This window comes from Diorhabda sublineata, chromosome 9 (genome assembly GCF_026230105.1).
Source record: "Diorhabda sublineata isolate icDioSubl1.1 chromosome 9, icDioSubl1.1, whole genome shotgun sequence".
NCBI classification, from domain to species: domain Eukaryota; kingdom Metazoa; phylum Arthropoda; class Insecta; order Coleoptera; family Chrysomelidae; genus Diorhabda; species Diorhabda sublineata.
Window position 1 is genome coordinate 21,374,956 of NC_079482.1, and position 17,614 is coordinate 21,392,569.

At 32.1% G+C, this 17,614-nt stretch overlaps 2 non-coding genes across 2 annotated transcripts; one reads left to right on the top strand and one right to left on the bottom strand.

Moving 5' to 3' along the window:
- Positions 1-11,704: 11,704 nt before the first annotated feature.
- LOC130449137 (U6 spliceosomal RNA) lies at positions 11,705-11,811 on the bottom strand. Its single transcript, XR_008910427.1, has one exon. It is a non-coding gene; the product is annotated as a U6 spliceosomal RNA (small nuclear RNA).
- A 3,567-nt stretch (positions 11,812-15,378) lies between these two features.
- LOC130449138 (U6 spliceosomal RNA) lies at positions 15,379-15,485 on the top strand. The gene has a single exon (XR_008910428.1). It is a non-coding gene; the product is annotated as a U6 spliceosomal RNA (small nuclear RNA).
- Positions 15,486-17,614: the final 2,129 nt, after the last annotated feature.

Below are 17,614 nucleotides of genomic sequence, written 5' to 3' on the forward strand. Positions count from 1 at the left end.
ATTCCCATCATAAAATTTGACATTTGAATGGTAAACGTACTCTGAACATGTTGTCATAAAATTTGATTTGTTTACAGATAAGAAATGGAATTAAATCGTGAACATTTTCGTACGATGCTTTTCTATAACTTTATACCTGGATTAAACCAACAGCAGAGTGTCAATCAACTCACTTTTGTTGATGAAGCAACAACTCGATCCACACGTACTCAGAACATGTTGTCATAAAAGTTAATATTTGTTTACAGATATTTGAAACATTTATCTTGATAAAAAATGGAATTAAATCGTGAACATTTTCGTACGATGCTTTTCTATAACTTTCTACCTGGATTAAACCAACAGCAATGCTGTGCGTAAACTGATATTGTAATATCGTCTTGTGAGATTGAGGTAAATTTAGGCATTAATTCCATTCGCATACACTCAATATTGCATGAACATTTGATCTTCAAATATTTCGATGTTGTAATCCGATATCAAGACACTCAGTGTTTAATGATTTAATAATGATCTTCAGTTCTAAAAGCAACAGTCAAAACTTCTTGATTGCCGTTTTAAGGAGTGAAGCTAGTTGCCACAGAATGGAAAATTACAATCTTTAGAAAAAGATATGCTGCATTTTCCACATTTTACAATATTGGAGATTCGTTACGTGCCTTTACTGAAGTCCATGGGTTGACTTCAAGGATGGTTTGAGAAACATTGCAGTTTTCTTTATTTGTGTAACAGTCATAGAATGAATGGACTATATTTTAGACAAATTTGGCTGGAACGATTGGTATTTCTACTGGGATCACAAAATATTCTTCTCTTCACATTGAACCGGAAGTAATAATACTTTTTGAAAGCTATGAATAAAGTGAATGGAGGATTCAAATATTTCAAACAAGTCTTACCCTAGTTATGTCACAAAGTTAAAGATTGGTATTTTTTTAGGCCGAAAATTAGAAATTTGCAGGGCGATATTACTTTTTAAAAAACCTGCCCTACAAAAACTTAGAGCTTGGAACTGTTTCTTAAGTGTAGTTAGGGGATTTTTTGACTTAAGTACGGCTCTAAACTACAAACAGTAAGTTAATGAACTCAAAATTCCTATAAATCACTTGGCTGTTGATTGTAATCCAGAATTCGATAAAATTCAATAAATCATAATGAAAATTTTGTACCATGGGTGATGGGATCCAGCCATTATCAATGATTACTGCTGATTTGTAAAAAGGAAAGATAAACAGGGTAGTCCAACGAAAAGTTTGCACCTAGCTTTTCTCCTTTTTTTCTAATAAAATTAAAAAATGCTCGGACACGTCGATTTTGATTTTGGTACATTTTAAACATATTATTCGATCTGTGCCTTTAAGTAGTAACAACCCTAAAATTTTGAATAGAAAGAGGAGTCGATTAATATTTTATTTGAAAGGACACAAAATTGTCTTCCTAGTGATACCCTATTTATTTAATTTTACTAAAACAGTTAATGAGAAAAAGGCTTTAAAAACATTAAACCGATAATTTTGGTATTAACGAAAAACACAAATAAGTTTTAATTATTACGAGTGAAAACAGCTACAAACAATTTTTAAACTATTCAATTTAAAGGAAAATGGGATTTCAAAAACACGATATTATTTATCAGAACTAAATTCCTTACTAATCGTTCGCGCTTTTTTGTTGAAACAAAAACTGCAGATACGTGTAGGAAAAGAATTTACAGTTTATTTTAGTCTCTTTATTGATTCAGTTTGGTTGCTTCTCAAGTTATTTTAATTTCACGGTACAAAATGATTTATTCCATTCCAGAACGAGTAAATAGTTTATTTTCAAAATAATAGTTGTGCTAGACTTATGGCTCGCTTATTTAATGAGAGTCATCCCCATAAAAATGTGAATGATGTGTAAGTTGGCAAGTTAGTTAAAAAGTTTGTAGATACCGGATCTGTCTGTAATGTGAAACATCAGCCGCGGAAACCGATCAAAAATGAAGCTGTGGGAGTCGCTGTGTTAGGGCATGTTGAATTGGATCATACTCAAAGTACTCGTCAACTAGCTGAAGCCGTTCGTCCATAATACGAATTTTAAAAACGTACAAATTTCATCTGTACAAATTCAAACTAGTACAGAAACTAAATGAGGATGATCCTGATAGAAGGCTGCAATTTTGTGAAGCAATGAGGCAGCGTTTAATTGAAGATCCACAATTATTATTTAACATTTGTTTTTCCGACGAATGCACATTTTATGGGAATGGAGCTGTAAATAGGCACAATTGCCGTTACTGAGATGATAGTAACCCGTGAGGTTCATACCCAATATCCTCCAATATCATATTATAGGACCACATTTTATTCCTGGAAATTTAACTGGTGAAGTCTACCTAAACATGCTTGAAGATACAATTGATCCTTTAATAACACAAATAATTGAAGATAACCAAAATCATACTGCTGATCGGCTTCATTTTCAGCAAGATGAAGCACCTCCGCAATATGTGGCTCCTGTAAGACAGTTCTTAGATGACCGTTTTCCTGGACGGTGGATTGGAACGAGGGGCCTAATTGAATAGCCTGCCAGGTCACCGGATTTATGGTCTTTAGACTTTTTTCTTTGGGAACACTTAAAAAATAAATGTTTTGCCACGAAGTCCGAGACAATAGAAGATCTTCGCCAACGGATTACAACGGAGTGCAGAAACATAACACCTGATATGCTACAAAATGTTAGAAATAGCTTTGTATTATTGTATGGAATCAAATGGGTCACAGGTTTTAATAAATCAATTTAACGGCAAGTTTGCTTTTTTTACAAAGCATGTTAAAAATAACATATTTTTTCAAATGAATATTTGATAGAAATTTCATGTGTTGCAGATGTTTTTTATAATTTTCTCATTTAGTTAGACTCATCCTATCATTTGTTCAATATATTCCAATGGATCAACAAAATGTCGATGATGTCGGTCACAAAACTAATTTCGATAATCCCTTCAAGGTTCTTAAAGGTTTTCTATATTTACTTGACTATTAAGTACGTTGTATGAATTAAAAGCATTAGATAATTTAGAATTTATAACAATATGTTACTATGATTCAAAGATATGTTGAAGTATACAGACAGTATTTAAAATGTGACACGTGCCCGTTGTTTTGCTAAATCTCAAAAAGATACATGAACGTGACCAGACAAAAGCAATCGCAGCGGGAAACATCGTATCACCCTTCTTTCACAACGACACCCCACGCTACAAGAACCTGTACAGATTTTATCCTCTTCAAATTATTTTCTAGTATCAAAGGAAATACATCAAGGACCAATTTCCACATTAACCCTGGGTGATTGATTTATGATGTATATCGAAGAAAAAAACGAGATAATTTCTTTTTCATTACATATAAAACTTTTCCACGAGGGTTGCTACCTAAGTTTTAAGATATTTGATATTTGAAACATTCATCTTGGTCAAGAGCGATGCTTTTCTACGACTTTTGACGGGGATTGAACCAACATAAATGTGCCCATTAACTCGTTGCGACTTTGGTGATGAAGCACCAACTCGATCCACCGTGTATCGTAGGTTTTCTGAATTTAATCGTGATCACACGTCGTTACAGGATGAATTTTGTGTTCGTCCAAAATCAGCTGTTCTGCCTGAAAACATCGATGCTGTGAGTAAGCAGATATTGCAATATCGTCATGTGATATACAGTGGGATTGAGACATTCTTGAGCATTAGATCCACTCACATACATTCAATATCGCATGAAGATTTGGCTGACAAAAAGTTCGCTTTCGATACCGTTCGAAGAAAACTCGCGTGGATTTTTGCAAAAGACCGCCTATTTTTTTGGAATAACTGTTCCATTATAGCAATTGACCGTTATAGAATGGTCAATTATGAATGGTACAACAGCATTTCTTTGCCAGTGGTATTCGAAAAATCGGGGAAACCAATCGCAGAAGACGAATCATTTTCCACCACGATAATGAGAACTATCACTCGTCAGTCAATGTTTGAGACCCAATAGTCTTATTCCCGCAATGTTTTTCTACACCTGAAGAAGCGGTTGATTCGTTAACTGTAAATGAAGAATTTGATAATTACTTATTTTAATCTACGAGAACTGAAAATAAAGTAATAATGTTATAAAAATTATTCACCATAATATTATTTGTTACAACAATATACTGAATCCAGTGATTTTTCCAAGCATTGTAGCAATTTTAAAAGATTTAAACCGTAATATCCGACAGTAATTCCGTCATAGTTGTTTGGACGTCCTCAAACGACCGAATTGTAACGTTTGAGCGAAGAAATCAAGCCAAAATGGCCACTTTTGGCTGAGAAGAAAGTGCTATTTCATCAAGACAATGCACCAGCTTAAATATCCGTTATTGCAGTGATAAAAATTATTGTGTTAAGTTTTGAATTGCTATCTCATGCACCCTATTCATCCCCCTCGGATTATGTTCTGTTCCCAGACTTGAAAAAATGGCTCGGTGGTAAATGATTTTCCAAAAATGAAGAGGTGAAAACAGCTATTTGGAGGAACTTGACGATTTTTATTATAAAGAGGTTATCGAACTTATTAAACATCCCTGGGAAAAGTGCTACAAGGAGAATGCGTACATTATTTTCTAAACAAAATGTGTATATGCGGTTGAGAATAATTGAATAAAATCATCCTACATTAACGAAATTAACAGCGCTACAATGACTAATATAACGGAATAACCGTTAAATAGAATCGTATGTTCTAGCTTAAAATCTGTTCTGTATTTCACAGAACTCTTCACAATGATCACCAAACAGGAAAGTAAATATTGCAACAGCGGTTATTGTCTGCCAAAACTGAGCATCTGGTCATATTTAATACAAATAAAAACTACTCAAAATTTCAAAATGCATTTAAAATGTGCATAAGCATAAACTTTCCCATTGTGAATATTTCAAAATAATGTTATTTAGATAAACACAGCCCGCCAACGAACGGAATTTCCAAAAGGATAAACAACTCCTTCCGGTCTTCTGATAAAGATTTCTATATTACCGACAAGGGTACTAAGTGTGCTTAAGCTAATAGTATTATTACTAAAGAAAGCGGCACTTTTGAGTTTTAACAAGTAGATTACTTTTTGTAAATTCAATCGTGTATGATGTTATTTTTCGGTTTCGCACAAATATGTATTCGATTCAATTCGTTTCGTGTTTTTACAGTATTGAAACTGCGGGAATAAAATTGTACGAATTGACAAAAAAACAAAAACACCAGAAAAAAATCGGTCTAGATGGGATGTTGACTAATTTTTTGTATAATTTAAGTTTCATAAATGGACACAAAAGTTATGACCCGATATTCTAGCTCAATTTTTTTAATAATTGAAAATGGGTATGACATTTTTAATCACTCTTGCCACAACTTCGGGCAGTTTGCCCCATTTCTGATGGATTTACGTTTGTTCTGTTTGAGAACAAGAGTCTGTAACTTGTTGGCACATCATATACTATGGACTACAAAGATTGCCACAAGTCTAAATCGGCTAATCGACCGTAAACTAGATATTATACAAATCGGAAGGTCACCAAATTTTGGTTGTAGATCTTGTAGTATAAAGGTACTATTGCTACATTCTATTGGAACCATATCGCTGTTCCGGATGAGGCAAGACCGCAAATAGTATAGGAAATACTTCCCATACAAAGAGGAACAAAGACATATCTGTAGTACCATTCATGAGCGCAGTAGGATGCTTGGGTCGAAATATCCGCTGTAGTTGTCTTCGTTTACTGAAACAACGGCACATAAAATAGTTTTCAAAGTTTTTTTCTTCTTTATTTTTATTTAAACTGCGAAAAAAATTTCATAAAATCCCTGAAAGAACCAACAGAAATCAATTTTTACCGCCTATAACAAGAATTCTACATGTTCTTAACTGCAAATCATTTTTCAAACCTGCTATAAAACTGCTCATTTACATCACTGTTCTTTCGGGAAGTTGAAGTAGGTGAAAGTCATTAACAATGACTCTGTAGAAGTTGCGTTCACCGAGTAAAACTTTGGGCTCCGTTTTATTTAAAAAAAAATGATAATTCCTCCTAAATAAAACATCATATAGTAACTTTGAGTAGACGTTACGGCTCTTAATGGATTTTCGGTTCCTTTGAAGCGATAATTCTATATCTTCGGCACCATGCTAAAATTACGAATGTGAAAATTGGCACTTTTCAGGAGAGCCAAAACACTGAATATAATTTTTTCCCACCTGACGCGTTTGGTTATTTTCGGTTTTTAAATTTTTATAGATATCTTCAACTGTAAAACTATCGTTCGAAGGTATCATTTTAATTATTTGTAAAATTATCAATGTTTAAAAATATTCGCTACTTTAGCCTTTTTAGGTCGAAAGTCACTGGATCGACGGTAAAGTAATGAATATGAAATTTTAAAGAATAATCGATAGTTTGCAATGGAGTTTCATGGCATTCATTTTCGATACTTTACATCTACATCCACAAAGTTGCTATTAAAATTAATAATAATGGATGAAAAGATAAAAAAAAAACGTTTTTTTTACTAAAACAAACTTTTATTCAACACAAGATAAGGCACTAAATCCTTAGAAATATAATATAAATAATGGAAAGTAAATAATCAGGTAAGTAATTTAGTTACATTTTAGAAACGATTAATCGAAAACACATCATCATCATCATCATCAATCAGCCTTATCTCGTCCACTGCTGGTCATAGGCCTCCTCCAAATGCTTCTAGTTTTCTCTGCTCTGAGCGGTTGCTACCCAATTCTTTTAATATCGTCAGTCCATCTCGTAGGGGATCTTCCTGGATTTCGTCCTGTCTGTTCTGGGTCCCCAATCCAGAATTCTTTTTGTCCTGGGAACTAGCCCTTGATAGCATAGTTGCAATAAATATTTTTTTGTCACCTCCGATATACGAATCTGACCATCGTATGGCATAAAAGGTTCAGGAAGGCTATCATTGGGAGTAACGAATTTTTGCCTCGTTTTCGTTTTCGGATCAAAACATCAAAATCAATGTCATGAAAATAACTTTTGACAAAAATTTTGTTCAGTCACATTCGTTATTTTAGCATGGTGCCGACGATATATTCACTGGAAATGGACTGTAAAAAACGTCTTGCTCTTCGTGGAGATTGAGAATGACTTGAGCTTAGGGCTCAATGATTAGCAGCTAAAGTACTGTTTGACTTTTTTGAAGGAACATATTAAGAAGACTAGCGATTAATGTCTTATTAACGTCAACTGTTATAAATATGAATAATTTCATAAAAATACATGTTAAAATGCAATAAAAAAATGTTTTGGAAAATCCAACATCGTTTCTGTTTTGAGACTATGACGCATGTCATCGAACAATAAACAAATCTCGCGTTCTATCAAAATTAACGGTATCCCATGAAAAGTGTCTAATATTGAACAGGTCTTCGTGAGTTTGACTTGTTTGTCTTCAAATTATCATATTATATACAATATGAAGGTACTGGCATTGCTGTAAATAACATATTTACTCTTAAGTTGATAATAATCAAGGCAAAAACAAATCAAAGCTTCGTTAATGGCAACAACGCAATTGCTCAAGTCTTGTCAAATTCATACACATATATTTTTTTGTATAGAAAGAGTTTTTATGTCTAATTTCGATAATATTTCTATATATCATCAAGATTCGTGAATTTTGGAGTTTGTGATAAACATTGTCTTACAATCAAACAAGTTATTGGTCGAAAAGTACGTGAATTTTTGATTGAAACACTGTAAACTGTGAAGAAAATTGTTTTCTCTTTACATTCTTATAAAAAAAATTGTGTGTATCAGCTCCGACGCACGACTGGAGATTGGTTGATTGCCAGAATATTTTGGGCTTCCTTCATTAATTTTTTTTAATCTGTAAGCTCGCTGTCTCTCGGCTGGAGTTTTTCGAGGTTTAGATTTTTTCCTAGTCAAAAAATATAAAAAAAAATTAGAAAATTTATAAATGCATAATTATAAAAATTTTAACCGACTTTATAAAAAATTGATAAAAAAAGATTTTTGTTAAATTATTATAATTAATTCTTTATGTAAAATATAATATTATCTTAATAATTAACAAAAATGGTTATAAAAAGATAATTATGTCACTAAATCTTTTACATACAATAATAAATAGTACATGAAAATTATTTAAATAAGCTAAAAAATAACTTTTCCAAAGAAAATTATATATAAACATTATTATAATGAAAAAATATTGTCGATTTTTCTGATAATATTATCGAATTATTGACTACAGTTGTTAATATTTAAAAATTATTTATAAAACAAATCATAATAAAGGGGAAGAATTTATAGACATCGACAAAAAAATTAATTTTTGGTTAGGTTAGAAATTTTCTATTTTATGTGGATGCGCTCGATAATTCATATTGGGTTGATTATCTAATTTTATGTGTTGTTTTCAAATATATATTTATATGAACTACATCGATAATTATTAAAATATTTAATAAATACAAATTGCACATGCTCATACATATAATACATGAATTACCTTGCAACCACGAGTTTGTTAGATGTTCCGGCAATATCATCTACACCTCTTTCTGCCATAGTTATTTTAAAATACTTTCAGTTCACTTTAGCGGAACACAATGATAATAAAACTTCACAATGACAGCAATATAAATATGTTGACACTGACAAATTAGAAAGTTGCGCATCATAGGGTGCGCACCAAAAACGTAACGAGGTCATTCATCGATAGATTTTACTCCTCACATTTTTCTCATACCGGCCCCCTTATATATGCAAATCGATTCTTAAGGAGTAAACTCCAATAAAAAAATATCAAGACGTGTTTCCGTACTTTGTTTGAGATAAATAGGTATTTAAAGAAAAAGAGGAAATGGAAAAGAAAATAGATATCATTTTCTGGTGCAGAAAATATCTGATAAAAATAACAGACTTTCGACAAAAGGGTGTCCAATCAAATAATGAACAGTATTGTTTTTAGATAATCGTTGTGAAAATATCTGATATATATTTAAATAAAACCTTCTGAAATAAAAATTAATATTTTGTAGTGATATTCTAGTTTGAAAATATTCATACTGATTCTTATAATTGATGTAAAAATTTAGTTTAATGGTCATTACAAACATCGACATGGTACATTATAGATTTTTGTTATTTTTCGGCGAATCCTCACAAATGTCAGTCATGCATTTAGCAAATATTTTGTGTTTTTTCTATGGCGACGATTCATTGAAAAGAAACCCATTAATCAATCAGTGAGCGCCGAAATATAAAAAAGTTTTGTGGGCAATAGCATATCACAAGGGTACTGTTTGCTTTTCGGTAGCCGGTGCGAACCAATGAGACTTTGAAGTCTTTATATATTTGTGTAAATTTAATACAATGATGAATTGACTTTGAAGTTCTTATGAAGCCGATTTTCGGGTAAATTATACAGGTGTTGTTGTACTTCTTAAAATAGAAAAAATTATCTTTACTTGGAAGTGAGTTACGGACCTTCCAAGATAATTTACCAAGCTAAAATTATAATTACTTCCAGTTCTTATTGAGATGTTGAGAAGATACAAGGTCATTTATCTTTATCTATAATAGTAACAGGAAGGAAATCAAGAAATACATTGAAGTACTTTCGAGAAAATAACAATCATAATAGAGATTGAAACGGAGATAAAACAGACATCATATAGACAAAAAGAAGATAATATTCAACCATAGTAGACTTTAAATGTGAATTTCATGAATAAACTAGGACTGGGAAGTACCTTCAGATAACTAAATATATGACACCATTTCGCTACTAACCATCAAGATGAGAACTAATTATTTAGAAAAGATATTAGACCTGTTACCATACTTACATTCGCGCTTTTGGTCTCTGCACACTTTTCCTTCATTTGCCGCGTACCACTTTCTACGAGGATATATTGAAAAATTCTTAGCCTACTATAGAGCCAAACAAAATTTCAATGTCCAAATATTGCGACCTGCAACGTCTCTAGACCTTTCAAAAAAATGTTTCTTCTTGCTCTGCAAACCAGACCTCCACAGCTTTTATTACCTCCTCGTTGGAAGAAAATTTACAACCTTTTAAAATTTTTTTCAGTTGAGGAAAGAGATAATAGTCGGGCGGAGCCAAATCTGGTGAATAAAGGGGGTGTTCTAGTAATTCAAACCTTAAATCACGAATTTTTTGCAGGGGCGTTGTCCTTTGGATATCTTTCCGCGTTTTTTCTCTTTAATTTTTTCCCGTAGAGTGGTCAGTAATGTCGAATAGTAATCTCTAATTATTGTTCTTCCCTTATCAAAAAAAAATTAATCTGGATTACTCCATGGCAATCCCAAAAAACTGAAGCAAGAACTTTTCCTGCAGATTTTTGGACACGAAACTTCTTAGGTCTTGGAGAACAAGAGTGTCGCCATTCTATCAATTGTTGATTTGTTTCTGGATCGTAGAAATGTCCCATTCCTTGTTACAATTCGGTTTAAGAAGTCTACATCGTTTTCAAATCCAGCACAGATCGAACACTATGCTTCTACCCTTGCGCGCTTTTGGTCAACATTCAAACATTTGGGGATTCATTTTGCAGCAATTTTTGTCATGTCCATATTGACGTGATCCATTTTAGCCCAACTTCAACGGTCTGATATAATTATGTCATGAACTGTATCGATATTTTCGGGGTCTGACACAGAAACTGGCCTTCCCAATCGGTCATCATCTTCAATGGAAAATTCACCTCTTTTGAAGCTTGCAGTAGAATTTTCCACGGTCGCATTTGAAGGACATTGATCACCAAGGGTATAAAGCATATCTTCGTAAATCTGCTTACCTCTTAACCCTTTTAAATACAGGTACTTGATAATGGCTCGATACTCGGTGGACATCTTTTTTCTTCTAATTTATTGCTGCGTAACTCTGGTTCACTTTATCGAAGTCAAACTTTACACTGACACTTCTAATAAGTTATTGTTCGTTGCTATGGTAACGCAATATTTTGTTTATGCATGGATCTGGTCTAGGCTAACTAGATATCAATACATTCTCGTAAGCTGGTGGACAGATCATTAGAAGATGACCCACTGGTACCAGAGGTACTGTGACGATGAATACTCCAGAAAACATTACATTAGTGGATGAAATGATTCTAAGTGACTGCAGCTAAAAACAGAAGAAATAGCATCACAGACCGGCGTTTCAAATTATCAACGCAGTACAAAAGCATTATCGAGTAAAATGTTGTGTGAGACTTTTAGAGATTTGCAGAGATATGCAAGAAAGTTGCATAAAAAATTATGGGCAATTTATGGAAGCAATTTAATTGAGTTTAATGCAGCAAAGAGCCAGGCAGATATTTTTACAGAGAAAGCTGACACTGGAACTCAGAATCTGGTCCTGTCTGTTCAAATTGAAATCAGTTGAAGTCGATTTTTCCATTACATTTTAGCTGTGTTAAATATTTTTTCTTTGTTAGGTAGAAACTTCATAAGGTAGTAGCTTCATTCCATCTAAATTACCAATTTAATAAAAAGTTGTCAAACGAGATTTCATTACAATAAAAAAAAATTTTTAAAAATCTCATAAAATTAAGTGACCTATTGAAATTGAAAAAAAAAAATTCTTGTATGAGCCACGTTTTATCGAAATGAAATAATCAAAAAAATGTGGAACGCTTCACGATTTTGCGTGTCATCCTTGCGCAGGGGCCATGCTAATCTTCTCTGTATCGTTCCAATTTTAGTATATGTACTGCCGAAGCAAGTACATTAAACAAATATCAATGCTCATATTTGTACCGATGAACGCCATGTATGTGTCGGTAGCTTATAGTGAATCTTATTTTATATGCTGATTATAGTAGACTACAGGGGTGTTGACGTCACACACCGCCTTTGTTAGCGCAGGTCAGGGATCACTTTCCAAACAAAGTTGAGGATCGTTTGGTGATTTGTGATTTTTTTCTTTGATAATTTTTTCAAAAAACTACCTTCTGGCACAAAACACTTTACCATCTTGTACAACTTTTTAAAGTTCAACATTTTTTTAAAATTTTTGGTTTTTGCCCTGAAATTTGATTATTATGTTACTAAACCCTTAAGTTATTTACATATTTGGAAAGCTGATGGAATGATGGTTCTAAATGCATACTTCAATTTTTTTTTTAATTTTTAGATCCTACGCAATAATTGTCCAAACTTGGCTTTGCAAAGTTGTTATATTTTTTGATATTATGAGGCAAAATTTTGTTTGTTGATGTATTTTTTGCCGCGGAACATGATGGCGCTACCAGTTTTGCCATAGAACATACCTAAAAAGTGCTAAATGTAAAAAAGTAAATTTGCATAGGGTTTTTCCGCTCTATTTTTTCTAGGTACATTCTATGATAAAAAAGTACACAGAAAACGTCTATCATATTATTTTTAATAAAATTTTTAATATATATATGTAAGATATTATCATAGAAAGAACCTAGAAAAAATAGAGCCGAAAAACCCTATGCAAATGTACTTTTTTACATTTAGCGCTTTTTAGGTATGTTCTATGGCAAAACTGATAGCGCCATCATGTTCCGCGGCAAAAAATACATCGAAATCATGTTTTACATGATATTTTAAACAAAATTCATAATATCAAAAAATATAACAACTTTTCAAAGCGAAGTTTGGACAATTATTGCATAGGATCTAAAAATAAAAAAAAAAAATTGAAGTAGGTATGCATTTAGAACCGTCATTTCGTCAGCTTTCCAAATATGTAAATAACTCAAAAAATGTTGAACTTTGTCAACTTTTTTAAAGGTCAAAACATGACCTCGGTGTAATCGGAGTATTTTTCTCGTATTCCTAATTACATAAGCTATCTGCTGTAAAAATTTCAAATTCCTAAGTCAAGCTGATCCTGAGATTTACGATTTTGGCACAAATGATTTCCGTTTTTCCCTATGTGCGACGTTTAGCGTAAAAACGATCTTGCATGTGACTTAACTAGCTTGCCAAGATAATTATTTTCCTTTTCGTGCAATTTACATACTTTAGTTAAAAGAAGGGAAAAAGTATACTTCACCACCACCAATTTGTAGTATATTTTCAATATCGTTAAATTCGCAGTGAGGAAATGCATGGTAGGGGAAATTAAATCGACTGAAGCGTTCGCAGTGGTCACTTCGAGCATTACGGGAGGCTATTATAACCTAAATCATAAACAAATCCACGTTAAAATTTTTTGAAATCGAAATAGAAAAACCTATTAATTATAATACTTCAACATAATTTACAGTACATAATGAAATAAATTATCTTGTTGTGAATTACATCTAATGAAGTGACATAAGGAGTAGCGTGGACTGAGGATTGTCGAATAACGCGAGACTTTATTAAAAAGCTGTCAAAGTTTCGTCGATGTTCCTTAACTTCTGTCACATGTCAGCAGGAACAAGATTTTTACCCTTGGTCATAGTTTTTGGTTGAAATTTTATTTGATGGCTGATGGACTAAGATCCTGTTTTTATAATAATATCCATGTCTTTGGTTTAACTAAAAATAATGGAAAAATTAATTAATTAAGCAAATATTTACTCATTCCATTGAAAAAACAGTTTAAAGCAACTTAACCTGCATTCTCTTATATATTTTATCATTATACTTACTTGTCTTTTTGGCTTGTTCAAGATAATTATAAAATTGTAGTAAGTATTAAATTGTCACATTTATTTTTGACGACTAATTTATAACTTTTATTCCAAAATTTGTCTGTTTACTATTGAAAAACATGCTCTAACGGCCTCCCGTAGTTCATATTCACTGTGGCGCTGCAGTCACACTGATTTCAAATAAGTGTATTTCTTAAACGCTGAATCTTTTGGAGAGGATTGATAGTAATAAGCTTACGCAGTTGTAGTTAATTTTATTTCAATTTATATCTTCTTCTATGGGTTTTATTTTATAGAGGACGAGAACCCTCATTACCCTTATGATGTATGTAAACATTTAAACTTTGAAATATCCAAATACATGATAGTGTATAGCACCTTGCACCTCTTAGAAAAATTAACCGTTAAATTTAATTTTACTTTTTCATTATTTGTAGAAGGATGTTATAAAATTTATATTTCCCTTTTTGGCACAAGTACGAATTACGCATCGCCTATGCCAATTTGTAAATCGACCCAAAATAAGTCGAAAATGACGAGATATCGATATTTGAATTTGGAAAAATTTGTTTTTATCTAATATTTGTATATATCAACCTAACCTAACCTAACCTAACTTAACCTAACCTTCTCGTGGTGCACTTTGAGTGTAAAAAGTTCAAAAATCGTGATACTTTACAGCCAAAATTGTCTAAAAAAATTTTCTTCGCGTGAGGATTATTTTAGTTTTATTTTATTATTATTCTTTTTCTTATGGGGGGCTTCGCCCAAAAAGGCACAGGCCGCGAGGAACGGGTGGGTTTGGAGACAAGAAATTGGGGGCAGATAAATTCGGAGCGGGTAGATTTGGAACGATTTTTTTACAGTCATTTTTCTTATTCGGTTGATTTTGTCGTTAAAAATAGGTTAAATGATGCAAACATAATTGCAAGAGAACTTTTTCAGGATAATTGTGAAATACTAAAGTAGTCTGGCTTTTCAATTATAAAACAAACGAAAGCTTTTGAAAGCATTCAGAATGTACTTTTTGCTCCAAAGAGGATATTAAATTACTAATTAAATCTTCAAACTATCATTATATATTTTTTTTTATTTTATAAATAATGAAAAACAACCGACAATCATTTATGAAAAACATCAAATTTTTCATGTACTTATCGTATGTTAAGTTATATTCATCACAGAGTGGTGAAATTAAATAAAAAATCTTTTGTTTATTGAATTACAAGATTCATATTGAATTTGAAGTGATAAAATATTCATTTGAAACGAATTATTGAACGGCATCTGTTCAATAAAGCGAATTTCGGACTAACGTTTGATTATAACTTTAAGTATCGATATCTCGAAAACAAGGCGAGATATCAAAAAATTTATTACCTCATTTTCGATTTATTTTAGTCTAATCGGCGCCACGGGAATCGTACTTCCCCCTCCCCCCTTTTTAAACATGCAGCTAAAGAAGAATTGTATTTTAAATCTTATGATCCTTGAGACCTAAAATATCTAAAATATATTTTAACAAAGAGAAACTAAAGAATGAAGATCGACCTAACTTGCCAAGCGCATATCAGACTTATTATGAGCGCCTGTAAATAATGTAGATATGAATGGTGTGTTATAAGTCACCGACGTATGCTTAGCATTGCTGTCTACAAATAAGGGTGTCGGTGCATTATCCTTGTACTTGCTTCGGCAGTACATATACTAAAATTGGAACGATACAGAGAAGATTAGCATGGCCCCTGCGCAAGGATGACACGCAAAATCGTGAAGCGTTCCACATTTTTTTATCATTTTTATTTACTTCTAATTGCTTATTGAATGGTTCAATACAATTTTTAAAGTAGTTTTTTTTTTTAATTGAATTTAGTTTCACTTTCACCGCTTGCCCGAACTCCGTTCCGCTCCGCTCCGTCGACAACTGCAGTCGCGTACGGGAAAGACACTTTACGCATGAGTTAGGAATATTATTTTTTCTACGGTCGTATATACAAAAGAGTATACCAACCCGTTTTTCTAAAATTATTTTATTCCAACAAACATAATAATACAAAACTTTAACTAAAAACTACTAATTATTATAAATATTAATATTGGAAACACAATTTGTTGTATTCTGTAGACTAGTAAGAATTGCCGGTCCAGTGGAGTTATTTGGTTTCAACTGGAAGATAGTTGACGTCGACGAGGATGGAATCGGTTGCCGGTCTCATAAAGATGACGATGACGGTGACGGCAATGGTTTTAAGTCATTTGGCAGGTAACAGCTCGGAATTAGTTTCATTTACAGCCTTCAAAATGGCTTCGGGAAGTTCTTCGTCGGATGAATCCATTAATATTATTGTATCGGATTCGGTTTAATGTGATTTGATTTAGAAGAAGATTGCACTTATTCGGTCACTTCCAAGACGTTTTGAACAACTTTGACGTTTTAGTGGCAATTACATGATTATATAAAAAATATCTGTATTATATTATATTTTCAAAATATTTAAAATGCTACAAAAAGCTAGAAAAGGTTTAAATTTTATTTGATGGACTATTTCGTAAATATTTATTTACCTGCAGTAACAATAGTTATAATCTCAGAAGTAAAAAACTATCTAATAAGGACAAAATTTGCATAATTTTACAGTGACACTTTCAAAACTGAAATGCGTGCGGGAAAGTGGGTCGTAGAAAAAATATTTTTTCTACATTCATAAATTCATGCGAAAAATTCGAAAGGTAATTCGAAGACAGAGTGGCCGATTACTGTTTTTGTCCTGTTGTCAAGGCATGATCGAAATAACTACTCTGTTATCTGTTTTGTGTTTGATTATATTTATGAGGTTTCACAAAATTTATGATTGGAATTATCCATGCAATTTAAAGTCTTGAGTGAGTATTTCTCCCTCTATTATAATCTCTAAGAATGCAATAAAAATCCATGTTCATCTTATTGTACGACATTTAGAAGGTAATGAAAACTTATGAAGAAACTCGAAAGGATTCAGTTGATTGCATGCTATTAGGATATTAAGAAGGTTTTAAAAGACAGGAAACTTGGTAACTTGGAATTCCCTGGATCGGAAGGATCGGAAGGAAGATGTTCGGGGAAATGTGTATCTGTATTAAGTATTTTTAGGCACATGGCGTGAGCGCCCCAGTAGGTGATTTAACTGCACTCTAGTCGCTGCTTTCTGAGAGTAAATAGTTGTATATAATATGATTTATCCAAGTTAACAAATAATTCAACGGTTGTAATGCTCATTTGTAAAAGAATATCCTTCAAGAGCAAATATGTTTTCCTGGTATAAGGAATTTAAAAGAGGACGAAATAAGTACGAAATTAACAAAAAAAAATTGTGTGTGTGTGTCAGCTCCGACGCACGACTGGAGATTACTCCTTATGTTCGATAGTCTAACCAAACGCAAAAAGAGTTTATTTAACTTAAAAAAGATTGATTGATTGCCAGAATATTTTGGGCTTCCTTCATTAATTTTTTTTTAATCTGTAAGCTCGCTGTCTCTCGGCTGGAGTTTTTGGAGGTTTAGATTTTTTCCTAGTCAACAAATATAAAAAAAATTAGAAAATTTATAAATGCATAATTATAAAAATTTTAACCGACTTTAAGAAAATTGATAAAAAAAGGTTTTTATAAACATTTTTGTTAAATTATTATAATTAATTCTTTATTTAAAATATAACATTATCTTAATAATTAACAAAAATGGTTATAAAAAGATAATTATGTCACTAAATCTTTTACATACAATAATAAATAGTACATGAAAATTATTTAAATAAGCTAAAAAATAACTTTTCGAAAGAAAATTATATAAAAACATTATTATAATGAAAAAATATTGTCGATTTTTCTGATAATATTAACAAATTATTGACTACAGTTGTTAATATTTAAAAATTATTTAT